The sequence below is a fragment of the Phacochoerus africanus genome, chromosome 10, assembly GCF_016906955.1.
Source record: "Phacochoerus africanus isolate WHEZ1 chromosome 10, ROS_Pafr_v1, whole genome shotgun sequence".
Taxonomy (NCBI): Eukaryota; Metazoa; Chordata; class Mammalia; order Artiodactyla; family Suidae; genus Phacochoerus; species Phacochoerus africanus.
In genome coordinates, this window is record NC_062553.1 from 115876250 (window position 1) to 115884564 (window position 8315).

Genomic DNA, 8315 nt, shown 5'->3' on the forward strand with positions numbered 1-8315 from the left:
TCCTTTTGGAAAGAAGCAGGACCAAAATAAATTCAATAAATAAAAAGATAAAAATAAGTCTCCCAACTGTTAAGATTTAGGCTTGATCTAAAAGCTGTAGCTTAGTCGTTTATTTGCTGTTTTAGGATTTCCCATCAAAGATTTTTTTCCCTGCTTCCAACATTGAGTCTGTTCTCCAGAAGGTCTTAAATTTTGAATTGTACTATCTTTCCTACATATAGGTAGTTCGCCTTCTTTATAACGGTTCACTTTTGCCCCTCTGTTCAACATGTGTCTCCCATAGACTAGACTGCCTTTTCCAAAATGAAGATGTGAAATGCAATAGTAAGGCCTCTTTCTGGGAAAGTTCCTTATATATAACCTAAATCAGTGAAGACGATTTTTACTTGTTCTGTCCCAGATGAAAAAAGAAGCAAAACATCGTACAATAAACAGCTCAAGCTATATGATCTATGGAATGAGCAAGCCCTACTCCCCAGTGCAAATAACTCAAAATATAAAATTTGTTAAAATTGAATAGTTGAAGATTCTCAGTAGATTAATGTTTTTAATTACAGTGTCTTCAGTTCTGGTTAACCACACATTAACTACAATCAATCTGCAAAATAATCCATCAAACAAATCAAAGCACTCCAGCAGTATGTCTCAATTTTATCTAGGGATCCAATGTGATTTGGAAGAATTTTACTTAAGGAGTCAGACTTCAAATTTAATCCTACTCTGATAAATACCAGTTGAGCTCTGACTGAACCTCTCTGAACCTCTGTTTTCTCTTCTGTTGGATAGGAATACTAATGTATTATATATACATAATTTTCTGTATATTGTGATGTTTCTGGCTGCAGAGAGACTGCCCCTCCAGGGCCGGCTCATTCTTAGAGAAGGCAAAGGGCACAGCCTGGAGCATGACTTTGATATGCAAACTAACCTCTCCAGACCCTATCTCTTCTATCTGGCATTTACATCCCAGAGGCAATATTCCTCTGCCTTAATCATCCCCAGGCCAGGTGCTAGGCAACTAGGGACCACCCTATAGGCCAGAGCCAACTGAAATTATTCAAATTCACCAACCCTAAAACATTTACTTTGTCCAGCCTTGCCTTTCCATGGAAACCCCAATAAATAACCCCTCCCCCCCTCCTGTCTTCTGCCTTCCAACCACCCTGGTTTTTTCCATGTGTCCCTGCTTGGTGTGCCTCCTGTGAAGGTAATGAATTCTGTTTCTTCCTGAGCCTCTGTCTGACTCCTCTTGTGGCCTCACCTGACTGACCATCTCATTAAAGAATGCAGAACAACCAACAAGTGTCTTGCAGAGTTGCTGAGAAAATATGAGTTAAAATATAACACCATCATTACAGTGCCTGGGATGTAGAAAACATTCAATTAATGGTAGCTGATAGGAAAAGCAAGCCTAACGTAGAAGGTATAACACCAACATGTAGGATCTGGATCAGTGTCCATGCTCAAGCTTTATCTGAATTTGCAGCTGTGGAGTGTCTGCACCTCTGTCTCTTGACACAGCATCAGGGATAGAAAGGAATGCTGGACCATTTCTGCATTTTTATCAACAGGTTTTTTTTTTTTTGGCCATAGGGATTTCCTGTCTCTTAATGTGACAGAAGCTGGAAGCAGAGGCTTCTGTCTTTCAACAACAGGTATGAATTCTGCCAACAGAAGAGCCAATTTAAGCTTCCAGAGAGGGAGGGATTCACCTGGACTGTAGAGATACAATGAGTTTATTATTTTTAATGAAATAAAGATGAAAGTAACACATACCAACTCAAAAGACGGAAAAGCAAGCACTGGCTGGATTTGATACCCAGGTTCAGAAGATTCTAGGAACGGAGCCAAATGTTCCCTGCCAGGCAGGAGATGTCGTCTTAGCTTATGTCAACCCTTGGTGCAATCAGTTCAGATTTCTTTAAAGTCTAGAAGAGAGATTTTTTTTTTCAATAAATAACAAGTATCTATTGCATAACTCGTGTGTGTGTTGGACTGCATTACATCTAATTCCTATCCAGACTTTGGGCTGTGACTGAAGATAGCTTCATCCCTTACAGTCATTTAATTTGGTTTCATTTTCTCAAACAACCCCTACCCCAAACCTGTAAAACTGATTATTGTCACCATGTAGTTGCCTTTTGTATGGTAATGAATCAGATTTTTTTTTTTTTTTCTTCCTTAGGGCTGCATCTGCAGTATATGGAATTCCCAGGTTAGGGGTGAAGCAGAGCTGCAGCTGCTGGCCTACACCACAGCCACAACAGTGCCAGATCTGAACCTCTTCTGGGACCTACACTTCAGCTCATGGCAACACCAGATCCTTAGCCCACTGAGCAAGGCCAGAGATCAAAGGTGCATCCTCATGGATACTAGTCAGGTTTGTAACCCCTGAGCCGCAATGGGAACTCCTGAGTCAATCCTTTTTTACTCATCACATTAACCCTAGGATAGGCCAGGAGAATGGAGATTAAAACCTAACAGGTCAGGGACACAGTAGGTGAAGAGTCCCACTGCAGCAAGTTCACACAGCTATTCAGTGGTGGAACTATAGTCCGAAACAGTTTGGCATTAGAGCCTGCTGGTAACCACAATGTTTACTGCTCTCTCTATAACATTGCTCATTAACAAGAGACGTAGAGGGAGAGAGTGGTGTTCACTAGGGCAAGGGTGGAAGCATCCTAATTGTGGCTGTCAAAAAACACATACCTTGGCTATGAAAGACCATATTTGTAGAGATGCCCAGAAAGATAAATGATCACACAGGAAATTTCAAGCTATTCCATTTGGCTGTAAGGACATTCTTGAGAACCTATGCAGTCGTGTGTATTTTCCCCACAAGGTGAATTCTTAACCCTTTCCTTTCTGCAATTATTTTTATTACATATTGTTCATTTTCCTATTTATGTATCTCCCCAAATTCATTTTACTTATACCTATCCCTTAGGTTAAAAGGTAAATGAACAGACTTCATAGCAGAAATAGTCCTTTGCAGAGTTCCCTGGTGGCTCAGAGGGTGAAGGATCCAGCATTGTCACTGCTGTGGTTCAAGTTGTTCTGGCATGGGTTTGATCTCTGGCCTGCATGCCATGTATGTGGAGGGAGGGAGGGAGAGGGAGAGAGAGAGAGAGAGAGAGAGAGAGAAAGAAAAGAAGTAGTCTTTTGCTGTATCCCAAAGAAGTTGAAGCTGGACAAAAATGCTACCACCCTCAGAACTTGTTTAGCAGTGTTTAGAAGGAGAAAACTGCCATGAAAAGAATAAGCTTGGGGAAGATGGTAAATGTGAACAGATGCCAGGAGCAGGCAAAGCCATTCAATTGCTGCCATTCTTCTTCTTCAAGGAAAATGAAGCATCTTCACATTGAAAAGTGTAGGGCAAATGTAAAGTGAGTCATAAATTTTATAATTCGCTCTCTTCAAAGGAATTAAATTACAAAATATGATGGTCTGATTTTTCTCTAAGGCCATATATATCTAATCCAATACTATAATTAACATTGAGTTTTAAATGTTGTTAGTCTCAGAAGAATGAATCCAGAAATCTTGGGTGGAAGTATTTCAAAGAAGATGTTGTTATCAAATACTCCCTTGCTATGAACAGAGTGAGACTGGTAGAATTTCTAAAACAATAAGGCTTCGGGCTTCAGGCTCATTTGGTTGCAAGATCAGAACCTCACTCTGCCTACTTGATGTAAAAGAGAATTCATTATATAGCAGCTCCTCATGGAATTCAAGACAGGAAGGACAGTTGAGCCCCATGGGGAATTAGACTTGGAAACGGAAAAGGCTTCCAGACTCTGCAGCTGTTCTTGGGCTACAGGTTCTCTGGCCTACATTCTTCTGTTTTCCCTGCCTTGTCTGCAGCCTGGTTCTCTGTGCGTGCTCCTCAATAGCTGTCAGAGTCTCTCATTCGACAGGACCTGGTGAACCACCAGCGCATGATCCCCAGCCTCAGTCTCTCGGCTCAAATTCTCAAGAAAAAAAATAATCAGGCTGGTCGAGCTCACAGATCAGATGCCCATCTTTGTTTTTAATCAAGGAGGGTTGGGTTTATTTGGTATAAATATAGGAAAGAAAGGCTCAGAGTTGGTGTTCTAATTGGCCAAAGATAGAGATGTCTTTAAGAGAACTGGAAGAAATCTCAAAATGTATCTCTAATCACTATGATCTGGACCCAGGGCCCTAGTGTCCTGGAACCCTCACAGGACCTTAAATGACTGCCAAGGACAATTCAAATATTGGTACAGGCTTTGGGGAAAATGCCATTAAAAAGGAAAACAATATATATATGTAAATTGGTCTCCACAAAATAAGGTGTAAGCTCATAAATTACTCTCTACCACTAAAGTGAAATTCTAAATTGAAATAAAAACTTTCAGTGACACATTGGAACCATAATCGAAGATTTTTAGGACAAACGGCAATGAAGTAGTATATCTGATAGCAACATAATGTGATATATTAGGCAGAGAATATTCATATCAAGTATATACAATAAATAATGATCAATACATGATTTTAAAGCAAAATGCCCTTTTATTGTCCTATAATTTGACTGAGATGTGAAAAGTTTTTCAGCAGAGAGTAGCGTTTTTCATTTTTTCCCCTGATACAATCACCTAACCGGGTTGGAGTTTACTTCTAAATGAGAGCAGGGCCTGGCTCTAGAAGTTCCTAGAAAACTAGATTCTGTTGCCACCATTACCCCTCAAAAGAATCAAAGCTCAGAGCTACATCCTAACCCTGCCCAGAGTTGGGGGCTGGAGAGAGGGGTCTTCATGGGGTGTAGTTAGCAGGCTTGACCTCACCTTTCCAGAGCCATTTTTTCGGGATCAGAATTTATCTCTGGGAGTGGAATAGTTTAATAACTAAATATTCTCACTTTAAAAACACTGATTTTGGAGTTCTCCTCATGGTGCAGTGGAAACGAATCCAACTAGGAACCATAAGGTTGTGGGTTCGATCCCTGGCCTTGCTCAGTGGATTAAAGATTCTGCGTTCCCCTAAGCTGTGGTGTAGGTCGCAGACACAGCTCAGATCTGGCATTGCTGTGGCTCTGGCGCAGGCTGGCAGCTGTAGCTTGGATTAGGCCCCTAGCTTGGCAATCTCCATATGCCCATAGGTGTGGCACTCAAAATACAAAACAATATCAAAAAAAAAAAAAAAGAAAGAAAGAAAGAAAAAGAAAAAAAGAACTTAAATAAATAAGTAAAAAATAAAAACATTGATTTTTTTTCTTTCTTGGCTGCCCCACAGCATATGTAAATATTCTTTTGAAGACTTTGAAACTTGGATTTTTTTTAGTTTTCAAACAATTAAAAATAAAATGTTTATTTTTATGTATAAAATTATAAATAAAATTTTTATAAATTTACAACATTTTTATTTTTGCCCATTATTTTGATTTTGTATTCTCTCTGAAGCATACATGATTTTCCTTTCTTTTTAAATCTAGTTTCTATGTCACTCTGCCATTATCTTGTTTCAATCCTTTTACATTAAACTTTTGTGTATAACTTAGTGGTTGTCATTTTCAGCCAAAAGCTAAAAAAATTTAAAGAGTTTTAGATGGTTCTAACACTTGAGATATCTTATTTTTGAAAAAAAAGCTATAGTTTTTCAGCCATGCATGCAGCATGCAGAAGTTCCTAGGTCAGGGATCAAACTTGAGCCACAATAATGACAACACTGAATCTTTAACTACTACCAGGCTACCAGGGAACTCCACAGCTATAGTTTTTTGGTTTTTTTTTTTTTCTTTTCTTCTTTTTAGGGTCAAAGCTACCACGCTACCACCTATGTCACAGCCACAGCAACACCAGATCTGAGCTGCATCTGCAACCCACACCACAGCTTGCTGCAATGCCAGACCCTTAATCCACTGAGGGAGGCCAGGGATCCAATCTGCATCCTCAGGGACAGTGTCAGGTTCTTAACCCTCTGAGCCACAACAAGAACTCCACAACCGTAGTTTTTAATGAAAGACAATGACATGTTTCCAGAAGGGAAAGAAAATGTATCTGCAATTGACTGGGTGTTGGCACTTGGCAAACACTACTTATTCCTTGGCCTTTATTTGCAGAAAGGGAAAGGAAGTTAGACAGCTAAGCAGCATTTTTTCAGTTACTTTTCCAGGAAAAACAACAGTGTTGGTAGGTCAGTACTATCCCTGGTTTTCAGACCAGGAACCTTCGACTTAGAGAGGTTAAGTAATTCACCCAGGATCACACAGCTAGTAAGTGGCAGCGTCTGGTTGCTAATTCAGGTGTGCCTGCTTCTGAAATCCATGCTCTATAGATCCTGTGGCCTGATGGTTTCACAGACTTGGATTCACAGCAGGTATTTCTAGGACTGGAGGACATGTGTGTTTGAATTGGTTAGAGTCCACTTCAATTTAAAAGCTCTGTTTTAAGTGTATGTGTTTGTAGGGGCATGCTGGGGCAGTAGGAAAGTGATTATCTCACTCCATCATTACAAAATTACATTCACTATAACCTTATGACAACCCACTTTCTCCTGTAAAAGAGAAGGAAATAGCTAACAGTATATTGGCTATAGAGCCTTGGGCAGTAAACTCTCATTATGTTTGAATTATTACAGCTAGAAGTAGACTCATAGCTGTAGTGTGATTACAGGAAAAAAAAAGAAACATAAAAACTACTCCATTCCCCACCCCACCCCACCCCGCCTCGCCACCAGTCTCAGAACACACTCCATCACCTGGTTCCCAAAACTCAGTCTGCACAGTGGTCACATCACCATCGACCAGGACTCATAGTTACAGAGATGGAAGGCTCCTCCCTTAAACCTCCCCATCTCCAACCTAACCCACTGTCCCTAATCTCCTTGACCCTGGTCCGCTGGCCACACTTCACAACACATTTCCATAACCCTCTCAAGCACCACAGCAGTGAGGAAAGTACTGGGGGTTCACTTGGGGGAACTTCAGCCCATGATGCTCACAGCACCTCTCCCACTCCAGTCTCCTGCCCAAGTGGCCCAGGCCTCTGCCCTGTCTGTGCATCAGGGTTAGTCTATTTCTGAGTGGTCTAAGATTGACAGTATTACAGGGTGGTAAAAGGAACATTGTTTTCTGTTGTGGGATTCTGGAGATTTTCTTACTGGGAAAAGTCCTCGAAGCCATTTATTTATACTCAGCTGACTGGGCAAAGACTGAGACTAAGAAGAATACATAAGTCACAGCATCTTCTATAAGTTAAAGTAAAGAGTCATGGAGTAAACCTACCTAAAGAGACAAAAGACCTGTCCTTTGGAAACTATAAGACACTGATGAAAGAAATCAAAGATGGCAGAACTAGATGGAAAGACATGCCATGCTCTTGGATTGGAAGAGTTAGTATTATCAAAATGACTATACTACCCAAGGCAATCTACAGATTCAACACAATCCCTATCAAATTACCAAGGACATTTTTCACAGAACTCAAACAAAATATTCTAAAGTTTGTTTGGAAGCACAAAAGACCCAGAATAGCCAAAGATATCCTGAAAAAGAAACATGGAGCTGGAGGAATGAGGCTCCCGGACTGCAGACTATACTACAAAGCAACAATCATCAAAACCATATGGTACTGGCACAAAGACAGACATATAGATCAGTGGAACAGGACAGAAAGTCCAGAATTAAACCCATGCACCTATGGCCAACTAATCTATGACAAAGGAGGCAAGAATATATAATGGATAAAGGACAGCCTGTTCCATAAGTGGTGCTGGGAAAACTGGACAGCCACATGGAAAAGAATGAAATTAGAACACTCCCTAACATCATACACAAAAATAAACTCCAAATGGATTAAAGACCTAGATATAAGACCAGATACTATAAGACTCCTAGAGGAAAACATAGGCCAAACACTCTCTGACATAAATGACAGCAACATCTTCTCAGATCCACCTCTTAGAGTATTGACAGTAAAAACAAACATAAATGGGATTTAATTAAACTTCAAAGTTTCTGCACAGCAAAGGAAACCCTAAACAAAATGAAAAGACAACCCACAGAATGGGAGAAAATCTTTGCAAATGAATCTACTGACAAGGGATTAATCTCCAAAATTTATGAACACCTTCTGCAGCTCAATACCAAAAACAAAAACAACCCCACCAAAAAATGGGCAGATCTAAACAGACAGTTAGTTCTCCAAAGAAGACATACAGATGGCCAAAAAAACACATAAAAAGATGTTCAACCTTAGATTTGCATTTCTCTAATGTTTCATCATTAGAGAAATGCAAATCAAAACCACTATCAGGTACCATTTTACACCAACCAGAATGGCCATCATCAAAAA

At 40.1% G+C, this 8315-nt stretch overlaps 1 non-coding gene across 1 annotated transcript; it reads right to left on the bottom strand.

The window, feature by feature from the left end:
• Positions 1-6696: 6696 nt before the first annotated feature.
• LOC125110416 (small Cajal body-specific RNA 18) lies at positions 6697-6768 on the bottom strand. The gene has a single exon (XR_007130602.1). It is a non-coding gene; the product is annotated as a small Cajal body-specific RNA 18 (non-coding RNA).
• Between the last annotated feature and the right edge of the window lie 1547 nt (positions 6769-8315).